This window comes from Leucoraja erinacea, chromosome 8, assembly GCF_028641065.1.
Source record: "Leucoraja erinacea ecotype New England chromosome 8, Leri_hhj_1, whole genome shotgun sequence".
NCBI lineage: Eukaryota > Metazoa > Chordata > Chondrichthyes > Rajiformes > Rajidae > Leucoraja > Leucoraja erinaceus.
The window spans coordinates 20,973,485-20,994,491 of record NC_073384.1 but is presented as its reverse complement, the minus strand read 5'-3'; the positions used below and the strand labels follow the sequence as shown (position 1 = coordinate 20,994,491).

At 44.4% G+C, this 21,007-nt stretch overlaps 1 protein-coding gene across 4 annotated transcripts in view; it reads left to right on the top strand.

Moving 5' to 3' along the window:
• Positions 1–21,007, top strand: part of adgrg6 (adhesion G protein-coupled receptor G6) — a 165,760-nt gene that overhangs the window by 3,178 nt on the left and 141,575 nt on the right. For 3 of the 4 annotated variants that reach the window (XM_055639165.1, XM_055639158.1, XM_055639155.1), the window contains exon 2: positions 2,031–2,104. The exons of the other annotated variant lie outside the window; for it this stretch is intronic. The gene's annotated coding sequence lies outside the window, so the exon portion shown is untranslated. The remainder of the gene's footprint in view (positions 1–2,030; positions 2,105–21,007) is intronic. 4 annotated transcript variants of the gene reach the window in all.

Here is a 21,007-nt window from a genome sequence, read left to right as displayed (position 1 = left end):
GAATGTAGAACTCAGGACACAGTCTCTGGAGAGTCTAGAACTAAGGGTCCAGTGCCAGGAAAGATTAAATCTGGAGAGGAAAACTCTGGGCTCTAGAGCCGGGGGCACAGACTCACGAAGGCCATAAATCCCATGTATTGATATTAGTGGGGGGAACAGAACTTTGGTGCGCTAATGGGGGCACCAGAATAGTGGCCTCGCTCTCTTCAAATTCTTGGGTATTAACGTCTCAGGTGGGCCTCGCACAAAAAGGTTATCATGAAGAAGGCACACAAAAGCCTCTAGTTTTATAGATGTTTAAAGAAATTTGGCGGTCAACGACTACTTTAAGAAACCTCTACAGATACACAGTAGAAAGTGTCCTGACTGGTTAGATCATTGCCTGATAGGGCAATTTCAATACACGGGAACTTAAGACACTGCAGAGAGTGGTGGACTCAGTCCAGCCCATCAAAAGCACTCTTATCCATTGAAAGCATTAACATGAGGTGCTGCCTCAAGAAAGCAGCATCTATCATCAGGATTGCCCACTATCTGGGCCATAGCCTCTTCACGTTGCCACTGTCAGCAGTACAGCAGCTTAAGGTCCTACGCCACTAGTTTCAGGAACAGCTACTTTCTTGCAACTATCGAATTCTTAAATTGACCTGCTGATCCTGTTTAAACCTAATCCTACCTTGGCATCAGAACGCTACGGATCACCTCTTGCCCTACAATTTACTTTTTTTTCTAATTATGTTTTGCAGTCATGGCTTGTTTGTTTCACAGTCTTATATCATTCATGCATAGTTTCCATTTTTCTTTGTTGTCTGTCTGAGAGTAAGATAAATATAACCATTTGAGAGGACAGTGAAGATTTTTGGTTATGTCCAACACATGTATTTGCGCATGACAGAAACATTGACAGAAACTATCTCACAGGCTATTTTTCCCCATTGACTCAATTTGCACCTCACACCTCAGTCTGAAGAAGGGTTTCGGCCCGAAACGTTGCCTATTTCCTTCGCTCCATAGATGCTGCTGCACCCGCTGAGTTTCTCCAGCTTTTCTGTGTAACCTTGCACCTCACACTGCCTTGGCAAGGCCACTAGCATAATCAAGGACAAGTCGCACCCCGGCCACTCCCCTCTCCCATCAGGCAAAATGTATAAAAGAGTGAAAACGCATACCTCCAAATTCAGGGACAGTTTCTTCCCATCTGTTACCAGGCTACTGAACCATCCTATCAACAACTAGAGAGTGGTCCTGAGCTACTTTCTACCTCATTGGAGACCTTCGTACTATCTATGATCAGAACTTCCTGGACTATATCTTGCACTAAATATTATTCACGGTATTCACTTTATCATGTATTTGCACACTGTAGATGGCTCCATTGTAATCATGTATTGGCTTTCCGCTGACTGGTTTGCACACAAAAGCTTTTCACTGTACCTCAGTACATGTAACAATAAACTAAACTTAAACATGCGTGCATTTCGAGCCACCGTGCCCGACGACAAACCGCACTTCTGTCACGCCCAGGAATTTCCCTTAAGCAAGTCTTGCCAAACTGGCAAACTACTGTGACCTGCCTGCTAACGTCACGAGTGCATGGACTGTGAAGTCACTGTGGTTTCAGTTCTCATCCATTGCTGTTGAACTGCAATGATAGTCAATTGGAGTTCTGTTGGTGTTAATCTGTTCCTTATCCAGTTAACACTTGCCATAAAGGTTTGTGGTGGAGCAGCATAAACAATGCAAGAAATAGCAGCAGTGTGGCAGAGTGGTTAGTGTTCCTTTTACACATCTCAGGTAGATTGATCCCTCAGCCCTGTGCTGGGTGCTCAGTATGTGGAGTTTGCATGTTCCTTTTGTGACCCCTTTGGTTTTCCCCCTCTACTCCACTTTCTTTTCACCTCTCAAAAATATGCCATTATGTCCATGTGTTATATTGAATGTAAGAGTCAAGAAGTCATGTTGTTTATTTGTAATACATCGGTTCCGCGACATTAGGATTATATTGTTCATTTCTGATTGACTCCTTACAGGACAGATGTGAAAGTTTTGGAGAAGGGGCAACCCGGAAGCTGCCTGGATTCTGGGGCATTAGCTAGAAAGAGAGGTACGACAAATTTAGATTGTTTGTTCTGGAACGTCGGAGGTTGAGGAAAGACCTGATACACATGTATAAAATTCTGAGAGGCCTAGATATGGTAGACAAAATCATTTTCCCAACGTGGAAATGCCAAATACTAGAGAGCATAGCTTTAATGTAAAATTTAAAGAAGATGTGAGGGAAGAAGTTTTTTAAACAGATTGGTAGGTGTCTGGAATGTGCTGCCTGATGTGTGGTGGTGGAAGCAGATAGGAAAATGGCGTTTAAGATGCTTTTGGGTAGGCACATGAATATACAATACAATTTATTTGTACAATTAACAAATAATATTTCCACTCCAGTGCTATAAACAGAATGCAGCACAGCATGATCTCTATTACATTACTGCACCTCCAGTTAATTGACCACAAAAACTTTATAATTATTCCCATAAATTCTCATCCCAGTGTATAGGCCGATTGGTATTGGTTTGATATTGTCACATTTCCAAGCAAATCATGAGACACAAGAGTACAACATGTAGTACAAAAGGGAACACAGTGCAGAATATACTGTTGTAACTAAAGATAAAGTGCAGGTAAAAAGTGCAAGGGCCGCAATGAGGTAGATTGCAAGATCAGGAATACAGTCTCATTAGAGAGGACCATCAGGCCGGAGGTACAGAAGACTGAAGTCCCACACCAGCAGGTGCAGGACTTTCCAACAACTATCAGGTTCTTGAACTAACCTGTGTAAATCTAATCCTATCTCAGCATCAGAACACATTGGATCACTTCTTTCACTACTATTGACTTGTTTTTCTAATTGTGTTACAGAAATGGCTTGTTTTTGCAATTTTACATAATTTATACGATAATTTCTATTCTTGTCTGTTGTCTGAGTCTACATACCTGTGCTGCTGTTGCAAGCAAGGTTTTCATTATACCTGTGCCTCCATGGACGTGAATATATCACTAGCCTCGACTTGAAACTTGAGCGCCGTAATAAGCACCCGTGTGCTGGATTCTGAACCATTCCAAACAATCGAATAGGAGATTATCAGTGTTTTACTTGTCAGCGGAGTTGCAGCACACTCAGAGGATAGGCCATCATTATCCATGAGGATAGCTTGGTGTACATTTCCAGCCTTCCTCAAGAATTTTATTTTCATCATAAGAAATATCAAATCAAGTATTATTAAAATGCACATTCCAGATTAATAAGTTTGGATAGAGTGAATGTGGAGAGGATGTTTCCACTAGTGGGAGAGTCTAGGACCAGAGATCATAGCCTCAGAATAAAAGACTGTACCATTAGAAAGGAGATTAGAAGCAATTTCTTTATCAGAGGGTGGTAAATCTGTAGAATTCATTACCACAGACGTCTGTGGAGGCCACGTCAATGGATATTTTTAAGGCAGAGATTGACAGATTCTTGATTAGTAAGGGTGATAGGGGTTATGGAGCAAAGGCAGGAGAATGGGGTTGAGAGGGAAAGATAGATCAGTAGTGATTGAATGTCAGACTTGATGGGCTGAATGGCCTTATTCTGTTCCTAGTACTTATGAGAACCTTAAAACAATGTACTCGTTACTTAATAGAGTAAACTGAAGATCAGATGAGTAATCTTAAACTTTTATACCATAGAGCAGTGGATCCCAAACTTTTTCATCCGTGGCTGAAAATTGATCAAACATTTAGTCGATCGATCTAATATTTTAAGATTGCATAATAACTGAATTGAAAATTCTGTCAAAATGATTTGAGTTTTCAAGACATTTTATTTTGGCTTTGCAGCTTATAGAATCAATCATACAAGCATTTTATTTAATTAAAGCATTAAGTAAAAATCAAATGAAATAATTGTAAAGAAAATTAAGGCATGAAACAACATTCAAATTAAATTATTGAACACCAAATTAAATACAACAAATAAAAAACAGATTATACTGAATTGAAGCATCCAATACAAAATAAATCAGATCAAACCTTGAATAGAAATCAAATTAAAAAACAATCATTGACTGACGGTGCAATTTTCCAGGCAACTTAAAAAGGCTGTCTCTGTTGTCTTCTTCAGGGAAACAACAGCAGTGTCCCTGGTACATCAACCTCGTGTAATTTAGGCCACTCAAGTTCAAGTTCAAGTTCTTAAAATTTATTTGTCACATGCACCATAAGGTGCAGTGAAATGTAATTTACCATGCAGCGTTACAATTAAAAAAGGACCCAATAGACAACATAATTCAACACAGACATCCACCACAGCATTCTTCACTGTGTTGGAAGGCAATACAGTTCAGACAGTCCTCCTCCTCTTCCTCCCGTGGTTCAACTTATTTTACCAGGATTCGCTTGTTCTTCAGTTGAGTCTGGTTAGTTTCCAGATGTTGTTGAGGTTTTGATGCATTCAAAGCTTCATTTAGTTTAGTTTAGTTTAGAGATACAGCGCAGAAATATGTCCTTCGGATCGCCGAGTCCGCCCCGACCAATCATCCCCGCACAGTATCCTACACACACTAGGCACAATTAACATCTATACCAAGCCAATTAGCCTACAAACTTGTACGTCTTTTGAGTGTGGGGGGAAACCGGAGCTTCCCGGAGAAAACCCACTCAGATCACGGGGAGAATGTACAAACTGTACACACAGCATCCGTAGTCAGAATTGAACCCAGGTCTCTGGCGCTGTAAAGCAGCAACTCTATCTCTGCACCACCGTGCCGCCCTTCGAGAACTTTTAAGAGAACTTTATGACACTGAAGATAGAATGTTCATCTTTGACCACTAACTTTTGTTTCCTTGAATTCAAAGTGCAAGAATTCCTCATTAAAAGGGCAAGATATTTACAATAATTTTCTGAAAAATACAGTATCTGCTCCAACTGGTCTATCCACTTGCTGAAACCTGCATAATTGCTGCAAGGCTAAATGTCATTAACAAATGTCAGAATTTTCCATAATTTAAAAAAAAAATTGTCAAGTCAAGAGTTTATTGTCATGTGTCCCAGATAGGCCATGATATTCTTGCTTGCTGAAGCACAACAGAATATTGTAGGCATAAATACAGATCAGATCATTGTGTCCATATACCCTATAATATATATATAAACAGATAAAGTGTAATAGGCTGTTATAGTTCAGAGTTTGTTTGAAGTTGGGTTTAATAGTCTGATGGCTGTGGGGAAGAAGCTGTTCCTGAACCTGGATGTTGCAGATTTCAGGCTCCTGTACCTTCTATCTGATGGCAGTGGAGAGATGAGTGTGTGGTCAGGATGGTGTGGGTTCTTGATTATGCTGGCAGCCTTTTTGAGGCAGTGCCTGCGATAGATCCCCTCGATGGTAGGGAGGCCGGAGCCGATGATGGACTGGGTAGTGTTTACAACTTTTTGCAGTCTTATCCGCTCCTGGATGCTCAAGTTGCCGTACCAAGCCACGATGCAACTGGTCAGCATGCTCTCTACTGTGCACCTGTAGAAGTTCAAGAGAGTCATCCTTGACATACCGTCTCTCCGTAATCTTCTCAGGAAGTAGGGGCGCTGATGTGCCTTCTTTATAATTGCATCAGTGTGCTGGGAGCAGGAAAGATCTTCGGAAATATGCACGCCCAGGAATTTCTTGACCCTTTCAGCCATATATCCCGTTGATCTAAACGGGACTGTGGGTCCCCATCCTACCCTTTCCGAAGTCCACATTGTGCTGTGCTGGCACCATTTGGTCAATCAGTCGAACTCTCTTCTATACTCTGACTCGACCCCATCAGTGATACGTCCCACAACAGTGGTGTCGTCGGCGAACTTGATGATGGAGTTCACACTATGTCCGGCTACACAGTCATGAATATAGAGTGAGTACAGCAGGAGACTGAGCACACAGCCTTAAAGTGCTCCCGTGCTGATTGTTATCGAGGATGACACATTTCCTCCAATACGGACAGACTGAGGTCTGCAAATGAGGAAGTCGAGGATCCAATTGCAGAGGGTTGTGCAGAGACCCAGATCTGAGAGCTTGTAAACCAGCTCGGAGGGGATGATAGTATTAAATGCCGAGCTGTAGTCAATGAATAACAGCCTGACATATGAGTTTTTATTGTCCAAGTGGTCCAGAGCGGAGAGCCAGTGAGATCGCATCCACCTGTTGTGGCGGTAAGCGAACTACAGTGGGTCCAGGTTTTTGTCAAGGTACGAGTTGATTTGCGCCATGATCAGCCTCTCAAAGCACTTCATCACCACAATGTCACTGGTCGATAGTCATTGAGGCACGTCACCTTGCTCTTCTTGGGCACCGGTATTATTGATGCCCTTTTAAAGCAGGTGGGAACCTTAGACCTCAGAAGTGAGAGGTTGAAAATGTCTATAAAGACTCCAACCAGTTGGTCCCCACAGGTTTTTAAAACACACCCGGGTATACCATGAGGTCCAAGCGCTTTCCGAGGGTTCGCTCCTCTGAAGGATCTTCTGACGTTGGCCTATGTGACTGTGACCGAAATACCATCACGGTGAATGGGGGCACGGGAAGGCACATCAGTGTTCTCCCTATCAAAGCGTGTGTAAAAAGCATTGAGCTCGACAGGGATTGATGTTTTGCTGACAATTGAGCTGCCTCCTGATTTTGCCTTATAGGACGTGATTGCATTCAAGCCCCGCCACAGCTGCCGAACATCCGTCTCATCCTCCAGCTTGGAGCAGAAGTCCCTTTTGGCCTTTTTGATGGCCTTACCAAGGTCGTATCTGGACTTCTTGTAGATCTCTATATCTCCAGACCTAAATGCCCGGGAATCGCTAGGGGCGCTGCATTGAAGGCGCCTCTGTCACTACAGCCTGTCCATTTTTTCCTGTCTTTTATTAATTTTAGTTTGTCCAAACAATTTTGTTTTGGGGTTACTTTAGTTTTTCTATGCAGGGGAGGGGGATAAGGTAAGGGGGAAACCGTTTCTCAGTCGTTTCCTGGAGAGGATGCGACTATTTCTCCGAGTCGCGTCCTCGCCCCCCACCTCGCGGCCTACCATATGGATTGGCGCGGCCTTTCCTACCAGAGACCGGACCAGAGCTTCGGCAGCGGCGGCGCGACGTTGGATCCACCGTGGAGCGGGCGATACCTACCTGGTTCGTCATTTGAAGCTCCGGAGCGTTGGCCTACTCCAACATTGTGGAGCTGTGGTTGCGGAGCTCCCAGTGCGGGCAGCGCTGACCGACATCACGGAGTCCCTGGGGCCCTTTGCCGAGGGCCGCCAGCATTGAATCTCTGCCCGGCGCGGCCTGGGGACGTCGGGAGCTGCGGACTCCGGTGGGAATCGGCCGCTTTGGAGGTCTTTAGTTGCCTCCGAATGGTAAACGATAGATTCACGGAAATTATCTTACAGGTTTTTTTTCTGTAGTTTCTGTGCTCAATGTGTACTGTCTCTGTCAGTCAGAGAAGTGTGAAACACTCTACTTTCTTACATTTACGTGTGATTTGAGCCGCGGTTCCCAAGCATGACCACACTTCTGTCAGGCCCAGAAATTTCCGTTTAGACTATCCCCGTCTTGCCAAACCTGCAAACTACTGTGACCTGCCCACTAACATCACGAATACATGGACAGTGACCTCCAGTTGCTGTGGTTTCAGTTCTCATCCGCTGCTGTTGAACTGCAATGATAGTCAATTTGAGTTCCATTAGTGCTAATCCGAGGGTCTCGACCCAAAATGTCCGCCATTCCTTCTCTCCAGAGATGCTGCCTGTCCCGCTGAGTTGCTTCAGCATTTTGTGTCCATCTTATCCATATAACACTTGCCACAAAGTGTGTGTGGTGCAACATCATCAATGCAAGAAAGGATTGTTGAGTTTGCTTGTGTGGCGGAGTGGTTGGTGTTGCTTTTCCACAACTCCGGTCGATCGTTCCCTCAGTCCTGTGCTGGGTGCTCAACATGTGGAGTTTGCATGTTCCCTCTGTGACCCTCTTGGTTTTCCCATTGTGTTCCATTTTCGACTCACCTCACAAAAATGTGCCAAATGTCAATTTGTTGCATTGAATGTATGAGTCAGGAGGTCATGTTGCAAAACTTTGGTTAATCAGCATTTGGATTATTTTGTGCAGTTCGGACCGTCCCATCACAGGAAGTAGGTGGAGGTTTCGGGGAGGCTGCGGTGGGAGCTACTCAGATGCTGCCTGGATTACGGTATTAGCTGGAAAGAGAGGTTGAACAAACTTGGATTGTTTACTCTGGAGCACCATAGGCTGAAGGGAGGCTTGATAGGTTTCTAAAATTCTGTGAGGCATAGATACAGGTGACAAAACATTTTTCCCAGAGTAGAAATACCAAATAATTGCGGGTATCGCTTTAAGATAAGAAGGGTAAAGTTTAAAGGCGATAAACCGTAGACAATAGGCACAGGAGTAGGCCATTCGGCCCCTCGAGCCAGCACCACCATTCAATGTGATCATGGCTGATCATCCACGATCAGTACCTCGTTCCTGCCTTCTACCCATATCCCTTGACTCCGCGAGGGTGTACGTTTTTTACCCACAAAAGAGTGGTGGGTGAAGCAGATATGAAAACGGCATTTAAGATGTTTTTGGGAGGACACATGAAGATGCAGAGAATGGAGGGATATGGATCATGTGCAGGCAGAAGAGATTAGTTTCCATCCCTGCTCCACCATTCAATTAGTTTACAAGTGACTTGTATCTCAACTCCAGTGCAACTGTCTAGTGTAACACTATATAACTTGGAGATCACACTGCCTTCCTGAATCTCTATTAAATTGACCACAAGAACTTTATAATTAATCCCATAAATTTTCAACCCAAAGTGTCTTGGCCCATTGACTGTTGTTATTGGTTTGAGATTATCACATATCCAGACAAATGATACCATGTAGTGCAGAAGAAAAAATACACAGTGCAGAATATAGTGTTAGGTTCAATGATTGATAGGGCTTCACCCATGACTCCAATTCTTGCAGTTTTGAGCTCCCCGCCTCTCTCTCCCCCCCTCTCTCCCTCTCTCTCTCCCTCCCCCCCTCCTCTCTCCCCCTCTCTCCCCCCCTCTCTCTCTCACCCCCTCTCTCTCCTTCTCTTTCCCGTGTGTCCCTCGTGTGTATCCCCTCCTCTCTTATGTGTCGCCCCTGTCCCCTTCCCTCTCTCTCTCCCCTCCTCCCCCCCCCCCCCCCCCTGTCCACCCTCTCTCTCTGTCATCCCCTCCACCCCACTCTACCTCTGTCTCTTGCCCCTCTCTCTGTCTCTGCCCCTCTCTCTCTGTCTCTGTCCCTTCTCTCTCTGCCCTCACTCTCTACCCCGCCCGCCTCTAGACGCGCCTGCGAGTTGGGGGCTATGCGGCAGATGGCGACAGATGGCGCAATGGGCTAAGTGTTCGGCTGGCAACCTGAAGGTGGCCAGTTCGAATCCTGCTTGGAGTGTGTACTGTCGTTGTGTCCTTGGGCAAGACACTTCACCTACCTTTGCCTGGGACTAGAGACGGAAATTAGCTGCTGATTAGCTACAATCTCGCATATTTACATGCAAAAATGTTAATTAATATGCATTGTCCCTATAAACAAAACATGTGTCAGTAGATAGGGCGATTATGGAGTAAAAGGAGCAAATTAATAATATTAATATAATATCAAGGGAGGTAGTTAGCATGTGTGCGGTGAGGTAGTTAGTGTGTGTGGGGGTGGTTAGTGTGTGTGACGCCGCATGCCGCCCCCCCCCCCCCCCCCCCCGCAACCGCACGTTGGGGGTACAGACCCAACGGGTCTGCACTTGGTCTAGTTCTCTATAATTCCTCAGGGCCCTATCGTTTGCTGTATAAGTATTGTCCTGTGTGTCTTATCAAAGTGCCATTTCCATTTACCAAGCTAAACTCTCCCGTCCCTGTTAACGTTTGGCCTAAATGCCTACAGTGCCAAGGAAGCCTTGCATTTGTCTAGTGCCTTTCTGCATATTGTTGTAATGTAACAAATGTGTGCATAGCAAGCTCCCCACGACCTAAAAAATGATGATGAACAGTATACGGTGCTTTAGTGGTGATAGTTAGGTGCCTAGTTACTTGGGAGAATTCCCCTGCTCTTCTTTGAAGTAGTAAAAAAATAAGAAAAATAACTTTTAAGCCCCTCTGATGAAAATGACAGGGATATTTTTTGTTCAACATTTATTCTGGAAGATTCTCTCTGCACTACATTAGAGTTGAGGCTCAGTCTTTGTGCATGAATAAATGAGTGTTGACTGCAACCCATATCCTGCAAATTAACGCGAAATTCCTTTACATATTCATGCATTCACTTACCCTGAGCAAAATTCCATGTGAATCCATCAAGTGCTATTTGGCAATACTTGGCAAGACATTGTCTATCCGGTTGTTAATCCTTGTACAGGTATTATTAATCTGTGCATATTTATTTGCCTGTCATAAGAGCATAACAAAACAGGTGCAACAGAGGTCTGTGACCTTTTGCGTGTCATCCAACCATTCAATAATATTCAGGGTGATCTGCTCTTGGCCTTAACACCTTTTTCCTACCTGTTTCAAGTAACCCAATTTAAGGGGAGTGCAGTGCCACGGTGGATGGAACCATCGTCTCATAGCGGCAGAGACCTGGGTTCAATCCTAACCCTGGGTGCTGTCTGTACGTGGAGTTTGCATGTTTTCCCTGTGACTGCATGGGTTTGCACCAGGTGCTCTGGTTTCCTTCGATATCCCACAAATGTGGGAACCGGTAGGTTCATTGGCCACTGTAAATCCTTCCCAGTGTGTAAGTGAGTGATAGAATCTGAGGGGAGCTGATGAAAATGTGGAGAGAACGAAAATTGAGAGTAATGTGTAAATGTGAGGTTGATAATCAGCACTGACTTGGTGGGCTGAAGGGCCTATTTCCATCCTCTATCTCTCTATGATTCTATAACTAATCCTTGACTGTTCTACAGACCTCAGTTATTTATCAGCCTGATAACTTGGTGTAATTGGTATTGTTTAATTGTTGTCACATGCATTGAGATATTGTGAAAAGCATTGCTTTATATATTATCCAGGCTGGACATACCATACATGAGCACATCAGGTAGACCAAAAGGGAAAAGGTAACAGAGCACAGAATTTTTTACTCCGGCCCCACCAGCGCCCGTCCCACCAGCGCCCGGCCCCGGCCCCGGCCCCACCAGCGCCCGGCCTGACCAGCACCTGGTCCCGGCCCCAACAGCGCCCGGTCACGGACCCACCAGTGCCTGGCCCCACCAGCGCCCGGCCCCGGCCCCACCAGCAGCGCCCGTCCCACCAGTGCCCCGCCCCACCAGCCCCACCAGCGCCCGTCCCCACCAACGGCCCCGCCCCACCAGCACCCCGCCCCACCAGCCCCACCAGTGCAGCACCCTGGTCCCCGGCCCCAACAGCGCCCGGTCCCCCCATCAATCCCCCCCCACCCGGCCCCACCCACCCGCCCCGGCCTCATTGCCTGGCCCATGATCTCGATCATTCCCCTGTGGGGCTCCTCAGTTTCCCATGATCCGATGTTGCAGCCGCACTTTGCAGTCGGCCAGGCTCCGCACTCTGCTCACTCCGCTCCTTCAGCTTTATTGTGACAGAGAAGCCGGCCAATCAGTGCAGCGATGGTGCGCCGTAAGGAGAGGAGACCAATCTGCGCACCTGTGGTTTTTATGATTTTTAAATCTCGCTAACTTTTACATGGATTGGAACTTGTTGCACTCGCAGCACAGGAGAATGGTGAGTGAGCTGGCAAAAAATCATAGAGCTATTGCATACCGTTTTTGCGCAAGTAGAAAAACCACGCAAACCGGAAGAGCACAAGATCAGAGTTTTAGTAATGTATAGATACCAGATCAAGTGGGACCCGTTGGGACCCTGTCACACGGGAGGCCTGGTACCCCAACTGAATCCCGAACATAAGATTCCAGCACTTCCCTGCCTCCCTCAACAGTGGACTTAAAAAAAATTGCCATTGCACTTCCCCTGCTTGCTGCAGCAGTTCCAATTGCAATTCCAATTTGTCCTCTCCCTCCTCATGAAGCACTTGCTGTGATATCTCATTTTTAAAGCTTTAACATCAATAACTTTCGAAATATAGCATCATCACTGCCAGCTGCTGGAAAAAAAGCTCTCTGTGAGAAGTTGATGTTACCGTTGGCAGCGTCGCATTGTAATGTCATTGTGGCACTCGCCAACTTGAGAGCCCATTGTGATTGGTGCACTGTGAGTGGCATTGTGACATCATCACCGGAAGCTGCTGGAAAAAGGCTCTGTGTGAGAAGCTGCGGTTACCGTTGGCAACGTCCCATTGTGATGTCATTGTGGCACTCGCAGCTTGAGAGTCCATTGTGATTGGTGCACGGCGAGTGGCATTGTGACATCATCACTGGAAGCTGCTGGAAAACGGCTCTCCGTGAGAGGCGTTTTTTGGCTTTTTTTAAACTTTAATAATGAATAACGTGAAATATAGGATGAAATCTTCTGAATCTGAGGGCGGTGTGGATGGGAAAAATGTGAGTTAGAATATGTAAAGATTTAAGTGCTAGTGCATAGCATTTTGAGGAAGATACAAAACATACATGCACACACGCACACACACAAGATGAGACTTTTATAGGTATATAGATAGATGAGAGTGAAGTGTAATGTGGAGCATAATGTGGGAGATTGCAACCTTCACGTGGTCGCCATGTTTCGACGAATGCAAACAACCTGACGTGCACAATCAAATAAGATCAAATAGAACAAGTTGTCCTACAACTTTAGGCTGTGCACGCCATACGCAAGAAGATGCGGGAACATATGGGATTGTCCATTTTTAAAGGATAATAAAAAGATGTTTTGATCTCAGTAGCGAAAGCTTGCCAAACTCTGAGATGTAAAGTTCATGTTTTTAGTTCTCAAAAGTCTAGTTGCAAATACTGCAAGGCATTAGGCAAGCTAAAAAACATAATTGTGTATTGCCAGGTAACTGATTAGGAAGGTAAGGACATCACACCAGGTATCTGGGGCAATGGTAAAACAACATTTGGGCTATAATGTACAATATTGTCTCTTTATTTAAGGATTGATGTTTCAATGCATTTGGAAGCCATTCAGAAAAGGTTTCAGAATCAGAATCAGAATCGCACTTTATTCGCCAAGTATGTTTTGCAACATACGAGGAATTTCATTGGCCAGGTCAGTCATACAATTAAAAACAACAAATCACTCAAAAACACATTTTAACATGAACATTCACCACAGTGACTCCTACAAATTCCTCACTGTGATGGAAGGCGAAATAAAGTTTGAATCCCTTCCCTTAGTTCTTCTTCGGTAATGGGCCTCGAACCCCCGCTGACGGGACGGTCTTGACTCCCGTAGCCGGCGGCATTTTGGGCCCTCCGCGCCGAGGCAATCTATCTGCTCCTGCATCGGGGGGATGTCAGCTCCCCCGCGCCGGGTGATCGAGCCTTGCATCGGGGCTGGTCGAACCTTCTGCGGCGTTGGAGCTCCCGACTAGCCTCACCCAAGACTGCGAGCCCTTGATGGTCGCAGTGGGAGCGATCCCAGGCAAGGGATCAGCTCCGATGTTAGGTCCACGTCCCACGGTGGGGCTCACGACAGTCCGAGGAGGCGTCCAGCTCCAGCGATCCGAAAATTAATCACATCTCCGGGAAGGTAGGAACTTGAAAAAAAGTTTCCCCTGATCCCCTCCCCCCTCCCCCACATAAAACAAATTGAGGAACATTCAAACAAACTTTTAACACACTAAAAAATAACAAAAGAATGGAAAAACGAACAGACTGCCGGCAGGGCGGCCATCTCCCCCACGCCACTGGTGGTTTGCACCATTAATGCCTGGAATTATCAGGTTTGTCTAGGAGACATAGAGTCATTTCCAGTCTCTCCCTTCAGGGAGGAGCCTCAGGTCACTTGCCACAAAATCCACCCGTTTTAAAAACAGCTTCTTCCCCTCAGCAATAAGAACACTGAATCCCCTCCAATGACAGACAACGCTAAGGACTCTTGATGTATATAGTGTCTTGTCTATGGTCTTTGTCTGTTCTTTTGCACTATGTTCTATTAGTGAGATTTGTGATTTGTGATGTGATATGGATGCACTTTACTACTATGATCTGTGTTGTTATATGTGTTAATGTGACTAAAGCAGTGTACCATCATGTACCGAACCCAAATACCACCAACCCTGCTTGCGTGGCAAATAAAGATTCTATCTATCTATAGTTGCACAGGACAGAAACAGAACCTTTATCCCAACTCGTCCATTCTGACTGAAAGTGTCTTCCCATTTGCCTGTATTTAGCGCATATCCCTCTGAGCCTTTTTTTTTTATCCATGTACCAGTCAAAATGTTTTTTTAATGTTTTTAAATTATCGCCACCCACTTCTTCTGACTGTTTGTTCCATTGACTCACCTTACAACGTCAGAGACCCGGGTTCGATCTTGACTATGGGTGTTTTCGGTACGGAATCTGTATGTTCTTGTGACCAAGTGTTTTTCTCCGGGTGCTCCAGATTCCTCCCACACTCCAAAGATATACAGGTTTGTAGGTTAATTTGCTTTGGTAAAAACATTTAAAATCGTACTTAGTGTGTTGGATAATGCTAGTCTACAGGTGATCGTTGGTCGGCGCGTACTTGGTGGGCCATAAAACCTATTTCTGCACGGTATCTCTAAAGTCTAAACTCACCACCCTTTATATGAAATTGTCGTCGCCAATCAACTGGACTCTGCAACATCCATTAATTTTTCCAGCCACACTTTATTTACTTGTGCACAAGCAGAGCAGCACAGTCCCAGTTACTGAGCTACTCTGAAATTCCAATCAGAACCGTCAACTTTTTATGCAGATTTTAACCCTTGAAATAGTGCGCACTTTCTAATTTCTTATCATCAATACATACGTTCTCAAAAAATTAATATACAATTACAATAACAATGACACAAGTAAACCTACACGGTATTTAATTTTCAATATCAAGAACTTTGTAGTGTGTGTCATGGAATACCCATCCCAAAACATTGAATACGTCCAAGAATACCAATCAGGAACAGTGATGTGCGTCAATGAATGTATTAAGGTTGACGTGCTGTACAGCTATTCTAATCTTTGTCATACTGCAGTTTCCACATTGTGCTGTACAGCTATCTTAACCTTTGTCATACTGCAGCTTCCACAAAATACGTGTCTCTCTAGTTCCTTTTAGATATTTACCCTTTCCCCTTAAATATATCTACCGCTCTGGTAGATTAATTGCTGTTATAGATTGCACCGTGTGTGTAGGCGAGGAGTAGAGTCTGGAGGGGGAGTTGATAGGATTGCGGAGAAAGTGAAATAGGATTATCGATAATGAGTATGAGATGATCAGCATGGACCAGGTGGGCTGAAGGGGCTATTGCTGTGATCCTATTGCTGTGATCCATATTACACAGCATTTCTGTAAAACAACATCTTTGACTTTAAAATGTGAAATATGACAAGGACGTCATCCTCTAATTTGTTAAATTTGCACATATTTGCATAGAGGGACTACTGGTTATGCAGGAAGAATGGGCTTACTGCATCTACCCTCTGGTCATTCACTGACCTTAATCTTTGCTCTGTCTGAGTTACATACGCATTGCACAGATAGTGAGCAAACGAAACGTGTGAAAAGGAACTGCAGATGCTGGTTTAAACTGAAGATAGACACAAAAAGCTGGAGTAACTCAGCGGGACAGGCAGCATCTCCGGAGAGAAGGAATGGGTGAATTTTTAGTTCGAGACCCTTCTTCAGTCCTTGTTTAGTTTAGTTTAGAGATACAGCACAAAAACAGACCCTTTGCCAACCAGCCATTCCCATACACAAACACTATGCTACACACACTAGGGACAATTTACAATTTTACCAAGCCAATTAGCCTACAAACCTGTACGTCTTTGGAGTGTGGGTGGAAACGGGAGCACCCGGAGAAAACCGCAGCATTGAGCATAGAAGTTGGGAAGTCATGTTGCAGTTATAAGACATTGGTGAGGCTACATTTAGAGTATTGTGTTCAGTTTTGGTCAGCATGTTATAGGAAAGATGTTGTCAAGCTGGAACGAGGATGCTGCCAGGACTCGAGGGCCTGAGCTATGAGGAGAGGTTGAACAGGCTGCGACTATTCCTTGGAGTGCAAGAGGATGATAAGTGATCTTATAGAGGTGTACAAAATCATGATAGGAATAGATCAGGTAAATGCACAGAGTATTTTGCCCAGAGGAGAGGAATTGAGATCCAGAGGACATAGGTGTAAGGTGATGGGGAAAAGATTTAATCGTAACTTGACAGATAACTTTTTTACACAGAGGTTGGTGGGTATATGGATCGAGCTGCTGGAAGAAGTAGTTAAGGCAGGTACTATCATAACATTTAATAGACATTTGGACAGGTACATGGATAGGATAGATTTAGAGGGTTAAGTGCCAAGCGCAGGTGGGACTGGGGTAGATGGGGCATATTGATTGGTGTGGGCATGTTGGGCCAAGGGGCATGTTTCCACTCTCTAATTCTCTAGCGTAGCGTAATCTGGAAGGAAAACCTAATTGCATTGTAAACAAAGCTTCTGCCAAACCCATGCCAAGCTGCCACGGCAGATTCATAGCTGGCACTGACGCAGACAAAGACCAGAATGCCTAACCTCTCAGCAAGACCTGCCCACACACCACCCCTGTCCTTGCTGATTTACAATAATTCTAGCTTAGTCACTTCTCCAGTTCAAAATCTTTCTCATGTTTGTATTCAGATCTCCACATGATCATGACCTTGCCTTTGCCTGTAATGTTTTCAAACCTGCAACCCTTGGTGATCTGTGTGTTCCTTTATTTCTGGCTTCCAGGGTATGCCCCATTTCCATTGTCCTATCCATGTTGGCTGTGACTTTAGCTGCTGAAGCCTTAAGCTCAGGAATTGGCTCTCTCTGCTCCTTCAAAATCATTTCTTTAACTTAGCTTTTTATCATCTGATTTATTGGTATTGATATTGGTTTATTGTGTTCATGTGTACTGTGATACAGTGAAAAACATTGTTTTGTGTACAAAACAGGCAAGTCATACCATGCCTCAATGCAGTAGGTTGTGCAAAAGAAAAAATAAACAGTATAAACAGAGCTGAATATAGTGCTACTGCAACAGTGAAAGTGCAGATTAAAAATGTGCGAGGGCCTCTAAGAGGTGCATTGGTAGATCAAAGATACACCTTTAGCATAAGAGAGGTCTGTTCAACAGTTTCACAACAGTGGGGAAGAAGCTGTTCATGAATCTGGTTGCATGTACTTTCAAGCTTCTGCATTCTCTGCCCAATGGAGAGGACAGAAGAGGGAATGACCAGTGTTACGAGTGGTCCTTGATTATGTTAGCTGCTTTCCCGAGGCAGCATAATGTGTAGATGGGTGGAGGAAGGGGGATGAGAGTGGGAATGGGCGAAGGTGTGATTATCTGGGCTACATCCATAACTCTGTAATTTCATATGGTCTTGGACAGAGCAGTTGCCATGCCAACTTGCAATGTATCTAGATCGGATACTTTCCATGATGTATCGGTCAAAATTCATAACAGTCATTGGAAATGCCAAGTTAATGAAATGACTCCACATGGGGTATGTCAGGCTCCATCTGACAATGCCCTACGCAGTGCTTAGAGGACATTCCGATGCACTAAAAATACAATATTGTGATACAGTGAAAAACATTGTATCACAAAAATACAATACTGTGATACAGTGAACCTGTCAATTCCCGTAATAATACCTGTCAATGAGTGTAGAAGTTGGGAGTTCATGTTGCAGTATATACATGTTGGTATATAGATATACATTTGGTATATACATATGGTATATACATTTAGAGTATTGTGTTCTGTCTGGGCACCATGTCGTATAGAAGTTGGGATGTAATGTTAAAATTGTACAAGGCATTGGTGAGGCCAATTCTGGAGTATGGTGTACAATTTTGGTCGCCTAATTATAGGAAGGATGTCAACAAAATAGAGAGAGTACAGAGGAGATTTACTAGAATGTTGCCTGGGTTTCAGCAACTAAGTTACAGAGAAAGGTTGAACAAGTTAGGGCTTTATTCTTTGGAGCGCAGAAGGTTAAGGGGGGACTTGATAGAGGTTTTTAAAATGATGAGAGGGATAGACAGAGTTGACGTGGAAAAGCTTTTCCCACTGAGAGTAGGGAAGATTCAAACAAGGGGACATGACATGAGAATTAAGGGACTGAAGTTTAGGGGTAACATGAGGGGGAACTTCTTTACTCAGAGAGTGGTAGCTGTGTGGAATGAGCTTCCAGTGAAGGTGGTGGAGGCAGGTTCGTTTTTATCATTTAAAAATAAATTGGATAGTTATATGGATGGGAAGGGAATGGAGGGTTATGGTCTGAGCGCAGGTATATGGGACTAGGGGAGATTATGTGTTCGGCACGGACTAGAAGGGTTGAGATGGCCTGTTTCCGTGCTGTAATTGTTATATGGTTATATGGTTATATGGTAGGAAAGATGCTGTCATACTGGAAAGGGTGCAGGGAAGATTTACGAGGATATTGCCAGGACTTGGGGGCTTGAGCTATAGAGAGAGGATGAGGACTCTATTCCTAGTAGCACAGGAGGATGATGGGTGATCTTATAGAGCTGCACAAAACGGTGAGAACAATGTATTGGGTAAACGTACAGAGTCCCTTGCCCAGAATAGGGGAATGGAGAACCAGAGGTCATAGGTTTAAAGTGAGGGGGGAAAGATTTGATAGAAACCTGAGGGATAACTTTTTCGCACAAATGGTGGTGGATGTATGGAATGAGCTGCCAGAGGAGGTGGTTGAGGCAGGTTGTATTGCAACATTCAAAAAACATTTAGACAGGTACATGATAGGATAGATTTAGAGGGATATGGGCCAAATACAGGCAGTTGGGACTAGTATAGATGGGACATGTTGGTCAGTGTGAGCTTGTTGGGCTGAAGGGCCATTTCCACACTATGACTATGACTATGATTCCAACAGTAGGTGCTGCATCATGTGCTTATCAGGTGTGGAAGAAACAAGTTCTGAAACAGAACTGGGTTTATGTTCATTTTGTGTGAAAACTGCAAGGACCTAAGTTGGAGGAAATGTATTTTTAATTTGCATTTTATGGGTGACTGCGTGTTCAATCTTCAGGTGTAATTTAAACACATCCATGTGGATTTCTGCCTGACCTGTGATTAGATTTGCCAAATCATGCATTGCATCTACAAAACGTGTACTTATGCATATGATCAAGGTACTCACTTTCCATTACCGAGTCAGTGTGACTCAGTTAGTAACTCCTTGCTTTCTGAAGTAGAAGTCTGTACTTTCATATATTGGCCTGGAATTTAGTTTAATGATCTAGGTCAGAAGTACAAGGTGAGTAAGTGCCACATTATGTGGTGGTGCTCTGGTATCACCCTTTCCAGTAAACCGAGGAGGTGCATCCATTATGATGCACTCGAATAGTTGCACTATTTTACATCTTTATTACTTGTTATACTTGTGTATGGCCTGATTGCCCTCATGTATAGTATGATTTGACTGGATAGCATCTGTATCTCAGTATTAAATCAATACCTATACAAGGGGCAGTGGATCCCCCAGCAGTGTTCTAAGAGCAGTATTTTCCTTCCATTGACTTGGCCAATACTAACTATAAATCAATGGCATTAAAGCAGATCATTTACCAGAAAGAGATGCAAAGTGCTGGAGTGCCAATGTAGCACAGAGTGCGTACTTTTTGTAAACCAGCATCTGCAGTTCCTTGCTTGTATCATTTACTAGGACCTTGCTTTCCATAACTGGACAACCTCTCTTAATGATCGTCACTTCATTGGCTCAGAAGCATCTAGAGATAAGCTAAGAAGTAAGCAGCAAGCTGTACGTAATAACATTTATCTATTCTCTGGAGAGTTCATTGGAACTAGGGCGGCTGGACCCTTGGAATGTTCCTACAATGACATTTCTATGACTAAGCAGCACAAAAATCAATGACTGTCGCCTCAAGCAGGTTAATGGCAATTTTCTGTCATAGAATCATTCATCCATGCCGACCAATGGTTTACAACACTACCTACATGCCAGCTTCTGGCTACAGCCACTCCTCTGCTAATTTCATGACCTTGCTGTGATCTCCCATCCCCAGATCCTTAGCCCACTTAACACTAGTTTCCACCACCACTTTTGCAGTTCTTCTTGCTGCTTCTAGTCACACAGCACAGAAGTATTCCTTTAATCCCACCGTGCTGCATATCAAACTCCACTTACACCAGTTCAACACTAATCCCACTTTATTCTCTCCACATTTCCATCAACCGCCCCAGATTTTGCCAAATTGTCTAAATTGATGCATCAATCCGTACGGCTTTGGGACGCAGGAGGAAACTGGATCACCCTGATGAATCCTGGTCTTAGGGAACGCATGCAAAATCCATGCCAACTGTGCCAGAGGTCAGGATCGAACCTGAGTCTCTGGAGCTGTGAGCCAACAGCTCCACCAGCTGCTCTACTGTGTTGCCTCGAAGTTCAGGACCATTGGGCTGATTCTGCACTTAGTTGCTCACTAAATAAACAGCTTCCCGAAACCACAGGTTAGGCTGGTGTGGGTCTGAAGTATTATCTGGTCATGACTATTATGAATGGAAAGTTCCTCCTTGTGGGTCTAGAGTCTGTAATCAATATTCCTTGGGAGTGGTGCTCGGTATTAGCTCTATACTGTTGCCCAATTTCCTGTTCAATAAAAATGTTAAGTCAACTAGTGAAACGGAGATGGACACCAATGGTTTGGTTCCTTGGAATGGATAAACTTGCTTTTCAGGGCCTGGCTGAGGGATGAGTAAGCAGGAACACAGGCAATGGAGAATCAACTTCCTGCTTCACCCTCATAGAACAATAACATGGAACAGTACAGCACATGAACAGGCCCTTTAGCCTACAATATC